The sequence below is a fragment of the Bufo gargarizans genome, chromosome 1 (genome assembly GCF_014858855.1).
Source record: "Bufo gargarizans isolate SCDJY-AF-19 chromosome 1, ASM1485885v1, whole genome shotgun sequence".
Taxonomy (NCBI): Eukaryota; Metazoa; Chordata; class Amphibia; order Anura; family Bufonidae; genus Bufo; species Bufo gargarizans.
In genome coordinates, this window is record NC_058080.1 from 258,228,198 (window position 1) to 258,248,526 (window position 20,329).

The 20,329-nt window shown below is 41.2% G+C and overlaps 1 long non-coding RNA gene across 2 annotated transcripts in view; it reads right to left on the reverse strand.

Annotated features, from left to right (window-relative positions):
- The window catches only part of LOC122925449, a 315,494-nt gene that overhangs the window by 227,923 nt on the left and 67,242 nt on the right, over nt 1–20,329 (reverse strand). For both annotated transcript variants that reach the window (XR_006387628.1, XR_006387629.1), the window contains exon 2: nt 12,025–12,063. This is a non-coding gene — a long non-coding RNA (uncharacterized LOC122925449). The remainder of the gene's footprint in view (nt 1–12,024; nt 12,064–20,329) is intronic.

Here is a 20,329-nt window from a genome sequence, read left to right on the forward strand (position 1 = left end):
ACCTTTTGCTTTGATTACTGCTTTGCACACTTTTGGCATTCTCTTGATGAGCTTCAAGAGGTAGTCACCTGAAATGGTTTTCACTTCACAGGTGTGCCCTGTCAGGTTTAATAAGTGGGATTTCTTGCTATATAAATGGGGTTGGGACCATCAGTTGCGTTGTGGAGAAGTCAGGTGGATACACAGCTGATAGTCCTACTGAATAGACTGTTAGAATTTGTATTATGGCAAGAAAAAAGCAGCTAAGTAAAGAAAAACGAGTGGCCATCATTACTTTAAGAAATGAAGGTCAGTCAGTCCGAAAAATTGAGATAACTTTGAAAGTGTCCCCAAGTGCAGTCACAAAAACCATCAAGCGCTACAAAGAAACTAGCTCGCATGCGGACCGCCCCAGGAAAGGAAGACCAAGAGTCACCTCTGCTGCGGAGGATAAGTTCATCCGAGTCACCAGCCTCAGAAATCGCAGGTTAACAGCAGCTCAGATTAGAGACCAGGTCAATGCCACAAAGAGTTCTAGCAGCAGACACATCTCTAGAACAACTGTTAAGAGGAGACTGTGAATCAGGCCTTCATGGTAGAATATCTGCTAGGAAACCACTGCTAAGGACAGGCAACAAGCAGAAGAGACTTGTTTGGGCTAAAGAACACAAGGAATGGACATTAGACCAGTGGAAATCTGTGCTTTGGTCTGATGAGTCCAAATTTGAGATCTTTGGTTCTAACCACTGTGTCTTTGTGCAACGCAGAAAAGGTGAACGGATGGACTCTACATGCCTGGTTCCCACAATGAAGCATGGAGGAGGAGGTGTGATGGTGTGGGGGTGCTTTGCTGGTGACACTGTTGGGGATTTATTCAAAATTGAAGGCATACTGAACCAGCATGGCTACCACAGCATCTTGCAGCGGCATGCTATTCCATCCGGTTTGCGTTTAGTTGGACCATCATTTATTTTTCAACAGGACAATGACCCCAAACACACCTCCAGGCTGTGTGTGGGCTATTTGACCATGAAGGAGAGTGATGGGGTGCTGCGCCAGATGACCTGGCCTCCAAAGTCACCGGACCTGAAACCAATTGAGATGGTTTGGGGTGAGCTGGACCGCAGAGTGAAGGCAAAAGGGCCAACAAGTGCTAAGCATCTCTGGGAACTCCTTCAAAGATGTTGGAAGACCATTTCAGGTGACTACCTCTTGAAGCTCATCAAGAGAATGCCAAGAGTGTGCAAAGCAGTAATCAAAGCAAAAGGTGGCTACTTTGAAGAACCTAGAATATATATATATATATATATATATATACAGATTCCATCATACACAATAGGTTTTGAACAAAATTTACCTTCTCCCCTCCCTGTAGAATTAGTGATGAGCAACATCTTTTTCACAATATTTTGCACATTTTTCGCATAATATTGACAATAAATTTGCGAATTCTAGAATTTGTGATCTCGTAATTTTTTTCGAGATTGCGCAAATCAGCACTAATGATGCGCATATGTTTTGCGCAATACATGCAACTTCACAATTTATCAGGTCTGAGTAGATATTACTAATTGGTGCACTAAGTATTGTTGTGACATCACAGCACTATGTCTGTAGCATGTATGTATGTACAGCAGAGAAACAGTAAGTCCTATCACACTACCTAACACCCTGCACTGGAACTAGCTACATTATATCACTATCTAACCTATGCTATCTCCCACTAACTATCTGTATTATATATATATATATATATATATATATATATATATATATAGCTAACTATCTAATGTAATTGGATAAGGAATAGGATCCAGATGAAAGCACAGAGCACAGCAATGACACTACTGTCTCTCTCAGAACTCCATAAAACTACAGAAAATGGCTGCTGGGGAGGTTCTTATATAGTAAGGGGTAGGCAACTTTCCTATTGGTTGCTAGGGATGTTGCAAAGCTCTGACAAAGATATTGCAGCCTTCTCATTGGCCCACAAGCAAGAAGGGAGGTTACCGATGTAAAAAAAAATACTAGAATATTTGCAATTAAGGCTACTTTCACACTAGCGTTCGATCGGATCCGTTCTGAACGGATCCGCTCATATTAATGCAGACGGTGGCTCCGTTCAGAACGGATCCGTTTGCATTACCATGAACAAAAAAAAAAAAAAAAAATTTTTTTTTTTGTTCATGATAGTGCAAACGGATCCGTTTTGACTTTACATTGAAAGTCAATGGGGGACGGATCCGTTTGAAAATTGAGCCATAGTGTGTCATATTCAAACGGATCCGTCCCCATTGACTTACATTGTAAGTCTGGACGGATCCGTTTGCCTCCGCACGGCCAGGCGGACACCCGAACGCTGCAAGCAGCGTTCAGGTGTCCGCCAGCGGAGCGGAGGACAAACGGTGCCAGACTGATGCATTCTGAGCGGATCCGTATCCACTCAGAATGCATTAGGGCTGGACGGATCCGTTCGGGGCCGCTTGTGAGAGCCTTCAAACGGAACTCACAAGCGGAGCCCCGAACGCAAGTGTGAAAGTAGCCTAAGAATATATAGCACTATATTCTACATCTTCGCAAATTCTCTAAGTGCAGATATTCGCAATAAAAATTCAGGATTAGAATAACCTCTGCACAGGTTGTGGAGCATGCCCACAACAATTAACATCTCCAGACTACACTTACAAGCTCCTATGATCCATTTGGCTTATATAAAGCATATGTCTGAACGCTGTTACAGCAGGTCAGGCAAGATGGTTGCCCCCATAATCAAGTACAGAAAATAGAATAAAAAAAATCTTCAACCACAAAATAAAAGATTAGAAAAAAATGATCTCTATTAAAAATATAAAGACATATGTGGTACATTTCCTATGAGGTCCCCCTCATATATACTTGGCAATCCGGCTCAGTGTCCTCTAAGCATTGTGCAGAAATGCTGGATGGAAATTGAAGCTAGAATGGATCCCATAGCTTTCTATGGGATCATACATATTCACCTAATATACTGTAGCAGTTGTGATGCCAGATATCAAATATTACCTAACAAAAACGCTGCAAGCAGTGTTTTCCTGTCCAGCGCTATCAGTCTATGAACATTGGACCTGTGCACATTCTCGCTCCACAAAAAAAAATGAAAACTGCCCAGGCACAACTGGTATCTGTGCATCCAGTCTTACTACTGTACATAGTCTTGCTAAGAGCTGTTTAACATCTGCATTCCACTAAATTTCTTAAGCAATTCTGCACAGTCAGATTTGAATAATGATAAGTTCTGTAAATAAACAGCGTTCAGTTTGATTGCTCAGATGTCCTAAGGGACTAACGATAGTAGTTTAATTTCTGGAACCTTTCAGCATCTTGTTAAACACTATGCCTTATACATGAATTTCAAGTGTAGAATGTCAAACAATGTTCACATCAATGCTGCATATGCTGTTAAACCACTGCCCATCCTATAGCCTCATAATTCCAAAAACTGCATAAACCCATTTACAGGTGAAACTCAAAAAATGTGAATATTGTACAGAAGTTCATTTATTTCAGTAATGCAACTTAAAGGGCTTCTGTCACCCCCCCCCCCCCCCCCCTCCTTATAGTGCGATTATTCAATATATAATGCTCTTACATTTTTCTTTTATAATATGTTAATTACCTGGCTACCAGCAGTTGCTTGCTGGTAGCCGCTGCATCCTCCTTTAAAAAAAAACGCCCCCTCCTCCTGTTGATTAACAGGGCCAGCAAGCGCCCTCCTCCTTCGGCTGGCCCTGTCTGCGTTCCAAATCTCGCGCCTGCGCCGTACCGGTCTTCAGTTGGCGCAGGCGCACTGAGAGGAGGACCTCGCTCGGCCGCTCCTTCCTCAGTGCGCCTGCACCGATGACGTCACATCTGCACCCGGCGCAAAAAACGCCCCCTCCACCTGTTGATTGACAGGGCCAGCGAGCACTCTCCTCCTTCGGCTGGCCCTGTCTGCGTTCCAAATATGGCGCCTGCGCTGTAACGGTCTTCAGTCGACTGAAGACCGTTACAGCGCAGGTGCCATATTTGGAACGCAGACAGGGCCAGCCGAAGGAGGAGAGTGCTCGCTGGCCCTGTCAATCAACAGGTGGAGGGGGCGTTTTTTTGAAAGGAGGATGCAGCGGCTACCAGCAAGCAACCGCCCTACTTGCTGGTAGCCAGGTAATTAACATATTATAAAAGTGTGTTTTTTAAAGAAACTAAACCACATAAAAATGTAAGAGCACTATATATTGAATAATCGCACTATAAGGATTTTAATTAGCCCAAAAATGAAAAATTACTTTTGGGGGTGACAGAAGCCCTTTAAAAGGTGAAACTAATATATTAGATAGACTCATTACATGCAAAGCGAGATATTTCAAGCCTTTATTTGTTATAATTGATGATTATGGCTTACAGCTTATAAAACCCCAAATTCACAATCTCAGAAAATTTGAATATTGTGAAAAGGTTCAATATTCTAGGCTCAAAGTGTCACACTCTGGTCAGCTAATTAATCCAGAACACCTGCAAAGGGTTTCTGAGCCTTTAAATTGTCTCTCAGTCTGGTTCAGTAGGAATCACAATCATGGGAAAGACTGCTGACCTGACAGTTGTGCAGAAAACCATCATTGACACCCTCCATAAGGAGGGAAAGCCTCAAAAGGTAATTGCAAAAGAAGTTGGATGTTCCCAAAGTGCTGTATCAAAGCACATAAATAGAAAGTTATGTGGAAGGGACAAGTGTGGAAGAAAAAGGTGCACAAGCAGCAGGGATGACCACAGCCTGGAGAGGATTGTCAAGAAAAGGCCATTCAAAAGTGTTGGGGACTTTCACAAGCAGTGGACTGAGGCTGAAGTTAGTGCATCAAGAGCCACCAAACACAGACGGATCCTGAATATGAGCTTCAAATGTCGTATGCCTCTCCTAAACAACAAACGTCAGAAGCGTCTTACCTAGGCTAAAGAAAAAAAAGAACTGGTCTGTTGCTCAATGTTTCAAAGTCTTTTCTGATTAGAGAAACTTTTGCATCTCATTTGGAAACCAAGGACCAGAGTCTGGAGGAAGAATGGAGAGGCACACAATGCAAGATGCTTGAAGTCCAGTGTGCAGTTTCCACAGTCTGTTGATTTGGGAAGCCATGTCATCTGCTAGTGTTGGTCCACTGTGCTTCATTAAGTCCAGAGTCAACACAGCCGTCTACCAGGAGATTTCGGAGCACTTCATGTTTCTTTCCACAGACAAGCTTTATAGAGATGGTGACTTAATTTTCCAGCAGGACTTGGCACCTGTCCACACTGCCAAAAGTACCCAAACCTGGTTCAATGACCATGGGATTACTGTGCTTGATTGGTCAGCCTGACCTGAACCCCACAGAGAATCTATGGGGTATTGCCAAGAGAAAGATGAGAGACATGAGACCGAACAATGCAGAAGAGCTGAAGGCTGCTATTGAAGCATTCTGGTCTTCCATAACACCTCAGCAGTGCCATAGGCTGTTAGCATCAATGCCACGCCGCATTGAGGCAGTAATTGATGCAAAAGGGGCCCAAACCAAGTACTGAGCACATATGCATGATTATACTTTTTTAGAGGTCCTACATTTTTCTATTTAACATCCTTTTTTATAGATTTAATGTAATATTCTAATTTTCTGAGATTGTGAATTTGGGGTTTTGATAAATTGTAAGCCATAATCATCCAAATAAAGGCTTGAAATATCTTGCTTTGCATATAATGAGTCTATCTCATATGTTAGTTTCACCTTTTAAGTTGCATTACTGAAATAAATGAACTTTTGCATGATATTCTAATTTTCAAGTTTCACCTGTATAAACAAGTACTGTTCCATATACAAATGTCATTACTGCTTGCTTATTATAGCAGTGTGATTGGAATAGTGACTGTAATGTTGAGAAGCCTATTACACTTGTTTACAGTGCATTTGAAAACTCTTCAGACCCTGTCACTTTTTTTACATTTCATTATGTTGCGGCCTTGTGCTTAGAATACAATAAAAAATGCACATTTTTCGTTATCATTCTGCACTCAATACTCCATAATGAGAAAGTGAAAACAGAATGTCTGAAATCTTTGTTAATTTATTGAAAAGGAAAAAAACAATCTTGCATTGACATAAGTATTCAGACCCTTTACTCAGTACCGTATTTTCCAGCGTATAAGACGACTGGGCAGATAAAATGACCCCTAACTTTTCCAGTTAAAATATAGGGTTTGGGCTATACTCGCCGTATAAGACTATGCAACCAGGGGGTGGCTCAATTAACCAGGGGGTGGCTCAGTCATTCGTGATGGCCACATGAACGTATAGCTCCGGCACAATCCGACTTCAAGTAAGGCTACTTTCACACTAGCGTTCGGGTGTCCGCTCGTGAGCTCCGTTTGAAGGGGCTCACGAGCGGACCCGAACGCAGCCGTCCAGCCCTGATGCAGTCTGAATGAAGCGGATCCGCTCAGACTGCATCAGTCTGGCGGCGTTCAGCCTCCGCTCCGCTCGCCTCCGCACGGACAGGCGGACAGCTGAACGCTGCTTGCAGCGTTGGGGTGTCCGCCTGGCCGTGCGGAGGCGTGCGGATCCGTGCGGATCCGTCCAGACTTACAATGTAAGTCAATGGGGACGGATCCGTTTGAAGATGCCACAATGTGGCTCAATCTTCAAGCGGATCCGTCCCCCATTGACTTTACATTGAAAGTCTGGACGGATCCGTCCGAGGCTATTTTCACACTTAGCTTTTTTTTTGCCATTTTAATGCAGACGGATCCGTTCTGAACGGAGCCTCCGTCTGCATTATTATGAGCGGATCCGTTCAGAACGGATCCGCCCGAACGCTAGTGTGAAAGTAGCCTAAGCCAGTTCCCCTCTCCCAATCCATAAAACCCCTGTCAAATGTGCCCGGCTCCCTTAGCAAACATACCCACGATGCCACGGGGGAAGAAGACCCAAGCCAAGCAGAGCAGGCTGGACTTTTACTTTGATAATGGCCGCGCCATTATCAAAGTAAAAGTCCACGCAGTGCCGCCTGCCTCAGCCGCCTGAGACCCATCCTCACCACTCACTGTAGCGGCCCCGGCACCCTCTACTCCAGAGCAGTGTAAAGACCACACGTGCGCAAACCACCCATGCCACTCACCTGCTTGCCCAGCTCATGCTTCAGGAAGTTCGGTCAGAACGGGTCCAGCCAGAGTCTCTTCACAGTAGAGACACGTGGAAGTGCAGAATGGAGAATTTGCTGTTTCCCACAATCAGCTAATAGATAATCAAGACTATGCAACCAATAGAGGGTGCTGTTTATAACTCACGAACAGCGCCCTCTATTGGTTGCATACTCTTATGACAAGATTGTTCGCTGTTGTGAGATTGTGAAAACTCAGATCTGATGGTATATTCTAATCCTTAGGCATTCCTATGGTGATGGGGATGCCTCGGGTTAGAATATACCATCAGAAATGAGTTTTCACGATCTCACAACACCAAACAGTCTTGTCATAATCTCTCGTCTGGCTCGGAAGTAAGTACTGTAAGTTTCAACACGCCGTATACCGGCTTATAAGATGAAACCCAGCTTAGAATTGAGGCCAAAAAGTTCAATCTTGGTTTCAGACAAGAGAATCTTGTTTCTCATAGTTTGAGAGTCCTTTGGGTGCATTTTTGTAAACTTTCATGTAAAGATGAGGCTGGTTTCTAGGCACTTTGCTATAAAGCCTAGATTGGTGGACAGCTGCAGATGGTTGGCCCTCTGGAAGTTTCTCCAATTTGCACACAAGATCTTTGGAGCTCAGCCAGAGTGACCATTGGGTTCTTGCCAAGGCTGGTCAGCTCTAGGAAGCGTACTGGTTGTTCCAAACTTTTTCCATATAAGAATTATGGATGGCATTATGCCCTTAGGAACTGTCAGTGGAGAACAACATTTTTCTCCAAATCTGTGTTTTCACACAATCATGTCTCTGGTCTCTACAGGCAGTTATTTCCTTATCATGGCTTGTTTTTTGCTGTGATATGCATTGTCAGCTGTGAAACCTTATTTAGACAGGGGTTTGTCTTTATAAATCATGCACAATTAACAGAATTTTCCACAGGTGGACTCCAATAAAGGTGTAGAAACATCTCAAATATGATCAAGAGAAATGGTAGGCCCCCCAGAGATACATTCCAAGTGTCATAGCAAAGGGTCTGAATACTTATGTTCATGTGATATTGTAGTTTTTCCTTTTTAATAAATTTTAAAAGATTTCAAAAATTTTGTTTTCACTTTGTCATCATAGGGTATTGAGTGTAGATTGATAGGGGAAATTTTTATTTTAGTACTAGGCCGCAACATAACAAAATGTGAAAAAAGTGAAAGGGTCTGAAGATTTTCCGAATGCACTGTATGTGATTGTTACAGGGGTAAAGTTGAACATGCAGTCTCATCTAGAGGCAGCATGCTATAGAGCAGGAAGAGCTGATATATATTGTGCTAGAAATTATTTCCTGAGTGCATTTCAGTACCAAAGTCAATAATGTTGCTACCTTTCCCAACAAAATATACTTGCCAAGTTTAGATGTGTAAAAAAGGTTTTTGTTTTGGGGGTATGGCATAAAACGGGGGCTATTTGACACTGAAATATAAAAGGCTGTTAAAAGTGATAGAAAGGCCTGATGTGTGAACAGTGTGATTGAATGCTCTCTTATGGAGAACCACAAAGCCAAGAAAATACATCCCTCCCATCTACTTCTGTGCTGCCCCTGAACTGTGCAGCCCTATGCAGGAGCTCCGTTTTCCCTGCTTTATTATAAGGGTTTGTTTTGTAAAACTAACTGACAATGATCATTTATAGGACGGTCAGTGAGAGAATATGTTTTTTCTGACTGATGAAAACACTTTCCATTTTTGAGAAAAATATAATATATTCCTCTCTAGTGATCGTCATTATCACTAAAGTAACTAAAGTCATTAAAAAATATTTCTACCAAAGAGGTCCATATGATTTATGCCAGGGATCCATTATGGACAGAAAAATGTAAAATGCTAACTTTATTGATATTTGTGTGTTTGGCGCAACTGATTTGACGCTGTGATCCGGATTCTGGTAAACGCCTGTGTCAAGGCATCAATAAGACCCAAAGGGGTGATCAGATGGTCAATTGCTCATCTTCTCACTCCAGTTATGGAAAATAAATACCCATATATGTGACCCATATCAGAAAGCAAGTATGCTCCGGTTAATGGTTTGTATTGATTAGGCTTAGTTCCCATCTGTGTTTACTTTTCTGTTCAGTTCTGTCAGAGGAAAGTAAAAACAAAAAAAAAAAAAAGTCTTTTAAATGATTTACATAATGGATACAAAAGGAACACTTTTTGTTTCTATCTATCATTCATTGATTTTAACGTTAAGAAACTGAAATCTCCTTTCCATCATGTTTCAATTATTTTGCTCTGTGGGCAGTACTTTTTATCCCATCAGAAATAAAGGAAACAGAACAGAGTTAAACTGAGCATAAATGAGACATTGAATTTTTTTCCCCATTTTTCTGTTCTATAATAGAGCCATTAGAGCCGATGTGAACATTTCACATGACATGTCCATATAAGATTTAATCACGTGTGCACTGGAAGCTCTATCAGAAGCCCCCGTTGCAGATTCTATTAAAAATACAGGACAAAATAGCGCAACATGCTGTGTTTCTTTTGTCTAGTTAAATGCCAAGTTTTCCAATGGAAACCAGAACTGGTGATGTTCATTTCCATCATTTGATTGAAACGCTGCTTTCATTATTCTCATTGTTTTGTTCCTTTAACGCAGCAGAATGACATAAATCAAAAAGCCACTCAGAACCTTGCTTCAACCTTAAATATATCAGGCTATATAGTACCTAGAGCTATAAGCTAGGTCTTGTTTTAAAGCTAAGAATCTAAAAGTGCTAGCTGCTATACATCCTGAGATGTAACTCTTAGAAATGGGATTGGGAATAAGATCTGATAGTAATACCTACAGATCTTTCTTCCGACCCCATTTCTAATTGCTATATCTTGGGTTGTATGGGGGCTATCGCCAAGATTCTGGTCTTGTTTTAAAGCACAGATTCTTAGCTAGCGCATATCTTGAGATGCTATACAGTCTGATATATATCCATTAGTTACAAGGAGGTATCTCATGCCTCTTTGGCTACTGAAAATTACAGATGATTTAAAGGGCCAGTATTAATTAAATACCGGTACCAGCCTCCTTCTGGTAATTCTGTCTAGGCCATTGGTTTGCTGACCTTGCAAGTAATGTACCTTGCACCCTAAGAGAGCCAAATTGCTTCCATGAAGAAGCCAAACACATGAAGCCATCTCATATCTGGTTTAGAAACTATGCTCCATACCCACTGACTCTGAAATATATAAATTTCCAGAAAAAGGAGATAAAATGTATTCAATTCGGTGTTCAGATCTTGTTAGAATAGATTGTTAAAATTATTTAATAAACTTAAATAATACAATCAATCAAAATTAAGAGTTCACTTTTAACTTTTTTTAGAGTGACTACCAAGACACCTTTTTATGGTGGTCACTATGGGACCTTAAGCTGAGCCGCCACATTTTTATATACAGTATAAGCGGGGGCTTGAAAGAAAAAATAATTGTATCACCGCATCCCTAATGACCTGCACTACACGGCTATCATGTAATTTTTCCCATAAGGTAAACGCCAAACAATAAATGCCAGAAGGTGTTATGTACCCCAAAATGATACCAATGAAAACTACAAGTTATTCCACAAAAATCAAGCCCCCACACAGCTCTATAGAAAGAAAAAGAAAAATGTTATGGGATGCAGCGATGCAAAAACATTTTCTCCATTTTAAAATAAGATTTTTTATTGTGTAAAAGTAGTAAAACATAAAAAAAATGGTACATATTTGGTATCGCTGTAATCATACTGATCTAGAGAATAAACTTATGTTATTTATGATTGACTTGTGTTACAGTCAGCAAATAATTTTTGTATTTCACTTGGCATTATAATTTATTTGACTATAGAGGTCCACATTTCAGATAGACACATTTGTGTCTTAGGTACTAAACTGACAGATAGATATTCCAGCATGTTCCTACCCTAAAGCACATACATTTTCTTCTTTAGGATTTATAACTGTTCAATAAGTAATACATAATGTCTGATGTACTGCAAATATCAGGTAATAGAATGTGACATGTGATAACATTGATATACAAAAATACATCTCTTCTTACATTACACCCACATTCTAAAACTCACATTCTCTGCTTACAAAAAATATTCCATCATCAAAGAAATTCAGTAATTACCAGATACCAGAAACAATGACCAAGTCTACTGAAATTACAAAATATACTATTGTCAGATGGGATAAATCTAAAGGTGCCCAAACATCTTCATTAGCTGTTGGGCAAATGCTCGTTCAGCCAACAGCTATTCTTCCTGCCCCCTCCATAAACATGCACACTTGGCCACGCATGCATGTGTTTTCAATGGGGAAAGGAGTAAAGGTTTTTAATTGGGTAGATGTTACAGACGATTGTTGGGAAGAAAGCGTTCCTTCCCGACAGTCGGCTGCTTGTTCAGTGAAGGAGACTGCTGCATTTACATGCCACAATTTCCTTCATAGTATGAGGACGAGGAATCACTATAGCAATCCCTTGTTCCCTTAGAGAATCATTGTTTTTCAGCAGCCAATCGCTGTTTAGACAGCGCAATCTGCTGCCCAGGAATGATGATTGGTGGTGCCTACACGAACGACAGGATCAACCCATGAACAAGCTTTTTGCTCGGCAATCGGTGCCAAATTGAGATGGCCTCTTTCCCATCGAGGCCTGCTATTGGTTGCCTCCTCCGACGCCGGATGTCTTCATCCGCACGACGGGGAGGGGCAGCGCCGGCCGTGCCGGTACGAGAAGCGACGTAAAACTTTTTGCTGCTTGAAGACAGTCTGGTATTGTATATCATTTAAATTCACTTACACTTCATATAGAGATAAAGACAATCGATCGATTTAGAGGGTAATATGTAAATCTTACCGCTTGGTGCTTTTATTACACTGTATGGATGATTTCTGTCTGTTAAAGAAAGAAAAATATATAGTTAAAATAATACAGTTTTTGCAATTATTTTAAGGTAGAATTAAAGCCTATCTCCACTAAATTTTCACAGTGGTACAAAAATCCCATGTTGAGTCCCACATACTGTACCTGCCTAGTATAATGTCTTATTTTAATGTTATCTAAAATACATATTCATGTAAATCTGATTTGAGCTACACTGTGAAATAAATATACATAGAGTGTATTCACCCAGCACATCATGCACGTCAAGGGAGTTAGTGCCAACTTTTTGATGCAGCAAAAGAACCCCATAAATGTCCTAAACCAGCAGCAGTCAAACCTGTATACAGTCTTCATTATATGGAGCCTGTTTGGGTGATTTATCAGAGAGCTAGTGATGGGTACATGTGCTGTATATTTATCATGCACCATATTCAGATGTCCTGCATACCGATATTAGTGATGGCTGCCCTCAGTGCACTAGCTCCTCAGCCTTCTTCACACCTGAACACACTATGTTTCATCTCTGCCAGGAGTGTTTGGTACCTGCACCTTACATGATTTATTGATGAGAATTTGACTTGAAAATGGGCAGGTACATGGGAAACCTGAACCTATGAGCAGTCAATCTTCCCATGTACTGGTCAACACTTTGAGTTCTACTGGTATATTGCAACTGTTATAATATTATAATAATATTAAAAATAATTTTCCACAAAGCTGACCCTATTCAGTGTGACTGAAGGAGGACTGTAAAAATGTGAGTCGTCCCTAGAACAAGTAAAATAACAGTAAAATAGTATTAGTGAACAATAAACATATCAACACACACACACGGTATAATGCATCAAAACGACTTTAGTTGCTACGGGTAATATATCAATTCTATTCTGATACTTGACAACCGATGCATTTCTCTATTTAAGATTTGTCCAAGAATAATCAAAGGCAGACTACTAATCTGAAATACACAAGTCACTGAACTGTAAGTCTATTTAACAATAGTATTTCGTATTATTCAGAACTCCACTTATGGCAATTTATCAAACATGCTGCACAATGGAGCAGTCACAATTGTTGGGACAAGAAGCAGGAAGAAAAAAAAACTTCTGATAGCTTTCTGAATCATATGCAACACCTTTACTTCATATCTTTTGTCCCTTTTAAAGTCTGCCAGGATGCTATTGTAATGCTTGACATGACTAACAAATTTACTTCTAAGTGAGAGATAATAAGAATAAGTTTAGATATAGTAAACCATGGGTTTCAAGATTATATGGGACTGATCACCGCTGATAAACTATACCAAGGGTCAGGGCCGGACTGGGGATAAAAAACAGCCCTGGAAAAAGTTGCATACCAGCCCCACAGGGGGGGGGGGGGGGTCTTTACTATTTGGTGGAATAGAGGGGGGCCTGTACTATATGGCGGCACAGAGGGAGAGCTTGTACTATATGGTGGCACAAAGGGGGAGTCTGTACTATCTGGGGGCACAAAGGGGGAGTCTGTACTATCTGGGGGCACAGAGGGGGGGCTGTACTATATGGGGGCACATGCGGGGGGGGCTGTACTATATGGGGGCACAGAGGAGGGAAATTTTAATAAATGTAGTATTGTAGTATGACAGACTTGTATGACTTTAAAGGGGTTATCCAGTAATTAAAAATGTATCCCCTATCCACAGGATGGGACTCCCCCAGCGATCTCCAGAATGGGGCCCGTATTTGTCTTGGCAGACAGTGGTGGACCACTCAGCGCTGTCCCGCTATAGCCGGTGATTGGCTGAGCAGACTCCACACGGATTGGCACTGTAAGATTCATGAAGTCACTATAAACGCATTATGCAAGCAAGATGCAGCGTGTCTGAGCCTCTGCTACATAACGCACAAACATACAGCGCAGCCGGTTCCTACAGCCCTGACACAGCCGGTATTCTGCCAGATTCCTATACCTTAGCAGAATGCTATACCCGGAAGTGACACAGCCGCACCGGAAGTGACGAGGCCGCACCGGAATCAGTTGGAGGAGGGCGTGTGTGGATTCGTAAAAATAATTGCAACACCGCGGGAGAAGCACCTACTTCATTTGCATGCGCAAAACCGTACTCCACACGTGCGCACTCAGCTCTGCTATGTGGTGATCCCACCACCCCAATATCCTGCAATCACCTCTGCTATGTGGTGAGGCTGAACTGCTCCAGATGATGTGTCCGCGCATGCGCACTCAGGGGTAGGGAGATCTGATAGAACATTTTGCACTGAAAAATCTACCTACCCCTGAGTGCGCACGCGCGGTATACAGTTTTGCGCATGCAAATGAAGTAGGTGCTTCTCCCACGGCGGTGCAATTATTTTTACAAATCCAGTGGATCTGCGCTTGCGCAGATCCACACACACCCTCCTCTAGCTGATCCCGATGCGGCCGCGTCACTTCCGGGTATAGCATTCTGCCAGGTATAGGAATCTGGCAGAACACCGGGCCCAGTCATCAATCTTTTAAAGCTGTTGATAATTTTGGCTGGCTAGGGTTGAGAATTTATATGTGATCAGGATCATTTGTGATCAATGATAGAAAACTGTTGTCTGCCAAAAGTTTGATCTCTCAGGTTGGATTTGGCATTGTCAGTATGGCAAGACTGCTGAATGTGGCTGATCATTTGATTATATAATTGTGCCTCTAGCCTGAGACTGTGCATCCTTGATGCTGCTATTGAAGTATTTTCATTAGAAGCATCAGTGTGGCTACTAGACCTCAAGACCTCGTCAGCCTCCTACCTGACAGCGCTGAACAGCCTGATGACAGCTCCACACAAGCAGCAGCTACCAGGCTAAAGGACCTTGTGTGATGTCATGATCACAAGATCAGTCACATGTGTGGGAGGAGTCAGGCTCCGGGCAATGTCCGTGCTGATAGGGGGAATGGTCTCCTCTGTTACTGCACCAGCCAAGGAGCCTCAGCCTCCTCGCTGTCGGCACAGCCGGCCGTGCGGCAGTCAGAGCTACCGGCCTAACGGGAATTTTCCCGGTATCCCGGTAGGCCAGTCCGGCCCTGCCAAGGGTTATGTCTACTTTCACAAGGAATGTAAACAAAACTCTCTAAAATCATTAAAGGGTTATAACATATCACTTATGAGTAGGGTGGATAAAAATCTATGATAAAAAAAATCAGATTTTTTTAAATTTAAATCAGATTTTTTTTATAAAAAATGCTTTTTGAGGAAAATATATTACCATCCAAAGGTTATTCCATCATTAAATAAAGATTAGTGTTTTAATTATGTAGAATAAGTCTGTATATGTTTAATTCTTTTGGTAAATAAATTCCATTAATCCATTCACAATGTCATGCTCTTCCAGAGGTTTTTGTCAGATTATTGGGCAGTTTCTTTGCCTACAAGATATTATCACAGATGCTTGGTTTACTTTTGCATTTCTCAAAACTGAATTTGACTCAGCAGAGATCACATGCCTCTTCTTCACAGCAAAAATGTAATAACATGAACAGAGTTGAGAAAAAGACCTTAATCCTAACGTCTACAAACCTATGAATACAGAATCAACCTAATCAAACTAATATGAAAAGTTGTTATTCTAAAAATCTTCATCTACTTGCATATTATAAGTTATACCAGCAAGAATTAGTCTTTATGTAGAAAACTATGATTTAAATCAAGCCTTACTGACTAGTGATTTAAATTGTGATTTAAATCAGTTTGATTTAAATCAAATCCACCCTGCTTATGAGTGCCATCAGTTAATGATTGGAGGGGGCCTAAACTCTGGGACCTAAACTAATTTTGAGAGAGAGGGGGCCACAATGCTTTTTAGAGCTGTGTTCCCTTCTAAGGCATTAGGCCTTGCTTAGGTGCTCTTCAACTCCTTTTTTTTTTTTTTTTTTTAACCTTGTCTATTTTGACGATCAGGATGGAGATCCATTTTTCAAATTTGACACATGTCGATTTATTTGTTAATAACTTTGGAATGCTTTTACTTATTCTGGAACCGTTTTTTATGACACATTGTGCATTATGTTAGTAGCAAAGTTGGGCTGATATACAACATTACTGTATACTGTATGGGTGCAACAAGGAGACATTATACTGTATGAGGGAAACAAGAAGACATTATACTTTATGGCTACACCTTGTTGCCCCATACAGTATAATGTCTCCTTGTTTCCCCCATATAGTATAATGTTTCCTTGTGTCCCCATACAGTATACTTTCTCCTTGTGGCCTGAAGCCCCACACAGTACAATAACTCCTTGTGGCTCCATACATTATAATGTCTCCTTTTTGCCCCCATAGAGTATACAGTAACGTTTCCTTGAGGCCCCAGTACAGTACTATTTGTAAAAATATATAAATACTAGAATTTGCATAATTGCTAGCACTCTAGAAAGCGAGTCTGCGCAAGTAGTCAGATGGGATATCTTCTGCCTGGTGTAGGACGAAAATATCTAACCACATAGATCAACCAGCGTCCATACTTTAATCGTCAATCAGTGACTACTTTTTGGAAAGCTGAATATCAGCCGAATGGCCCAAATTGTCAGTTTCGGCCAATGAAAATCTAATATGTATGGCCAATTAGACTACAGAAGACAGTTCAAGTTATATTTCTGTTACATAGAATTTTCACTTATAACTCTTACTGTTACCATTATCTGGCACATGATATGTAAATATAACTTAAATTTTTTTTTTTTCGTTAAATCCTATGCATACTTGTAATAGGAGTAATTGTAAAATGCTTTATATTTTACAATTAAAGACCTTAAACTCAAGTACATGTTTTGAGTGTTTTTTCTTCTATATGGGTATTTATCGTGATATACATAGTTATCCTGATATGTTTCTTAATATCGCTATTGTGTGAATATTTTTGATCTCGCCTAATCCTTGTCACGAATGTATCTGTCGAGACTACAGCATTGTGGTCTCTGGTTTTAGCGCGGCCGTGCCTTGTGATACGCACTGCCAGGCCACGCTCCCGGGTGACGCAGTTGCATCTCTAGCAACAGAGCGCAATGCTCTGTTTCTCCCTGCAGCGTGCATGCGCTGGGGGAGATTAGTAGCGGGCTGAATGACAACCCAGCTGCCCAATTACTGCCCAGTTTGTATCCTGTCCTATGGACCGCCAAGTCCATAGACCTATCAGGTTCTCATCCAGGGACTCAGCGCTCTATTTAATTCCCCTCCTGGCCATACACTTTTGCCAGTGCTAGTCTCTGACTCACTAGCTGTGTTCCTAGTTCCTGTTTCGTGTATTTTTGGATTACTTGTGTTCTGACCTTGGCTCCCCTTTTTGACCACTCTCTGTCTCACGTATTGGTATTGAGCTTCTTGTCTGGTTCTGATCTTGGCTTGGCTTTTTGACTACACTGCCTCTCGATTTGGTACTTTGTTGTCCTCCTGGTTCCGACCCATTTCTGTACGTCTCTGTCTTTGTGTCTTGTTTTGTCTCTTGATGTTGTTTGTCTCGCACCTTAGCAGAGTTGGGAACGTGGACCAGTTGTGGAGTTGCTAACTAGGGCTTGCACTGCAAGTAGGCAAGGAAAACGGGCGAGGTTCCAGTTAGGGCTCACTGTCTGTGTCAGTCCCTACCTACTGACATTACAATCCTAACCTAACATGGTACATCAAGAAATAACTCTATTGTTTTTCCTCATAGTCTCACATCCAAGCTGCATCTTACTATCAGGTAAGGTTGTCTCTACATGTTGACATGTAAAAGATGACACCCAACATACATAGTTGATTTTCTGCAACTCAAGATATAATCCTAATCCTGCAAGATCAACAATTACTTCAGAGGGGTAAATATTACCTCAAATTAAAATTCCATTGTCAGTAAATAAAAGTCTTATAATACAAAGCAAATAAAAGGCCTCTTTGGCTGTTGCAATATGAAGTTTTCTTTGCAAGGCACAATGTTATCTTAGCATTAGCACAATGTACGAGTAAATCTGTTTGTTGCATAAAAGGCTGTGAATACAGAAAAGGCTTTTTCATGGTGTGATGAATTTACAATCCATTTAGTCTATATCTATCTATAGTACCAGTGCAATGATGTGTAGTATATTTTCGCTATGTGTGTTTACATTTTATTTCCCATGCTGTGTTGTTAAGATTATGTATGTTGTAATTAAATACACTCATTGACAAAACATTTTTGAATAAAGATGGAGTTGTTGGAATCAAATAAAACTTTAAATATGTGAATGTAATGATGATGCATGTGATTACAATATTACATTGGGGAAAACTGTACAACTGAAATGAGGCTGTAATACCCTGTTGGGCTGCCTCTAGCTTGGATACACAATGAGATATGGTTGGCTATGGAGACATACAGGTTCTCTATGGTATCCCGTGGCACATTTGCCCACAGATGTTGTCAGTTGGGCCTGCAGATCCTACATACTCGTTGGTTGCCATAAATGCATGATTAGCGAAAAATCTGGGAAACGGGCAAGCCAAGTAGGTGTTACAGTCTGGCGGAAACTCTTGATGTATACATTATCCTGATGAAAAATGCCAGTTAGTAGCCTTGCCATTAAAGGCAAAACATGTGCCAGCAAGATGTTCTGCACATATTGCTGAGCTTTTAGCATCCTTCGTATAACTACTAGGAGTGACCCACTGTTGTATGCAATGGCTCCCCATATCATTACACCAGTAGCTGAGGAGTTGTGTCGCTCCACAGCAAAGGTAGGATTGAAGAGCTCACTATGAGGCCTCCATAATCAAACTTGACTGTCAATGGATCCCAAACAGAACCTGGATTAATTGCTACAGATAAGACAGTTGCAGTCCATAACAGTCCATGTTTCTCATTCATAAGACCACTGCCAACAAAGGCCATGTCTCCTAGTAGGACTAAAAAAATATTGGCTAATAATGTTTATTAAAGAAAAAAGAATAAAATAAAACCATCTTTTCCATAAAAAGTGGATAAAAAAAAAACATGTACACATCTACATTATTGCTGTGTTCTCCACAACCCTTATAATAATGTTATAAAAAAAAAAAACTCCATGAGCAACATAAAAAAAATGCAATTAATAACGGGATTGTCTTTTCCAATCCCACCCCCAAAAAATATATAGATAAATGTTAATCAGTAGGTCGCATGCACCGCACAGAGGTACAGTATGAAAATGTCATCTTGTCCAGCAAAAAGCAAGCCCATACATGGCTATATATAGGGAAAATAAATAAGTTGTAGCTCTTGGAATGTGGCACTATTGTTTTTGCATGAGATGTCCTATTATTGTGCAAAAAATAAAAATAAAACTATACATATTTGGTATCTCTGTGATTGTATTGACCCACAGAATAACAGTAGCATGCTAGTTATTCCTCATCGAGAATGTTGCAAATTTAGGGTGCAAAAAAACAACGGCGGGACTGTTTTTTTTCCCATTACTACCCACCAAAAAAAAAAAAATATAAGTTAATAAGTTATATGTATCCCAAAATGGTGTCACAAAAAATACAATTTGGCCAGCAAAAGACGAGCTCTCATATGGCTACATCAGCAGAAGAATAAAAAAGTTAGTGCCGGAAAAAACGAAATCAAGAAAAATAGATATTTATATTTTTTGCAAAATTACCCAGTCCCAGATGTGCCCTTCTCAAAGTCTGTCAACTGGCCAAAATGTCTTCAACTGCATCATAGAGGTATTTCTAGCAGTCAATGATTTCTCACCAAGACGTACACTACCAAAAAGGGTCCAAAAACAGAGCCTGGAAACTATAGGCCGGTAAGTTTAAAGGGTTTCTACCACTTCGGTGTCACTTATTTAGCTGTCAGACACTAGCGATCCGCTAGTGTCTGCTCTGCCCAACCATCCTAATATAATTGCTTTTGGGGCAGCCGTTTTGATAAAAAAACTACTTTTATTAATATGCTAATGAGCCTCTAGGTGCTATGGGGCCGTCATTAGCACCTAGAGGCTCCGTCTACCTTCAGAAACTGCCGCCGCCGAGCGCATCCCTCCAGCCCGCCCATCTCTCCTCCTGAATGCGATCCTCCTTGTGAGCGTATGTATTCTGCGCATGCGCAGTGAATGTCTGACCGCTTCCTTGCTCAGACATCTCCACTGCGCCTGCGCGATGACGCCATAGTGCACCGAGGAACAGGCGCAGTGGAGATGTCTGAGCAGGGAAGCTGTCAGACATTCACTGCGCATGCGCCTAATACAGGCGCTCACAAGGAGGATCGCATTCAGGAGGAGATGGGCGGGCTGGAGGGACGCGCTGGGCGGCGGCAGTTTC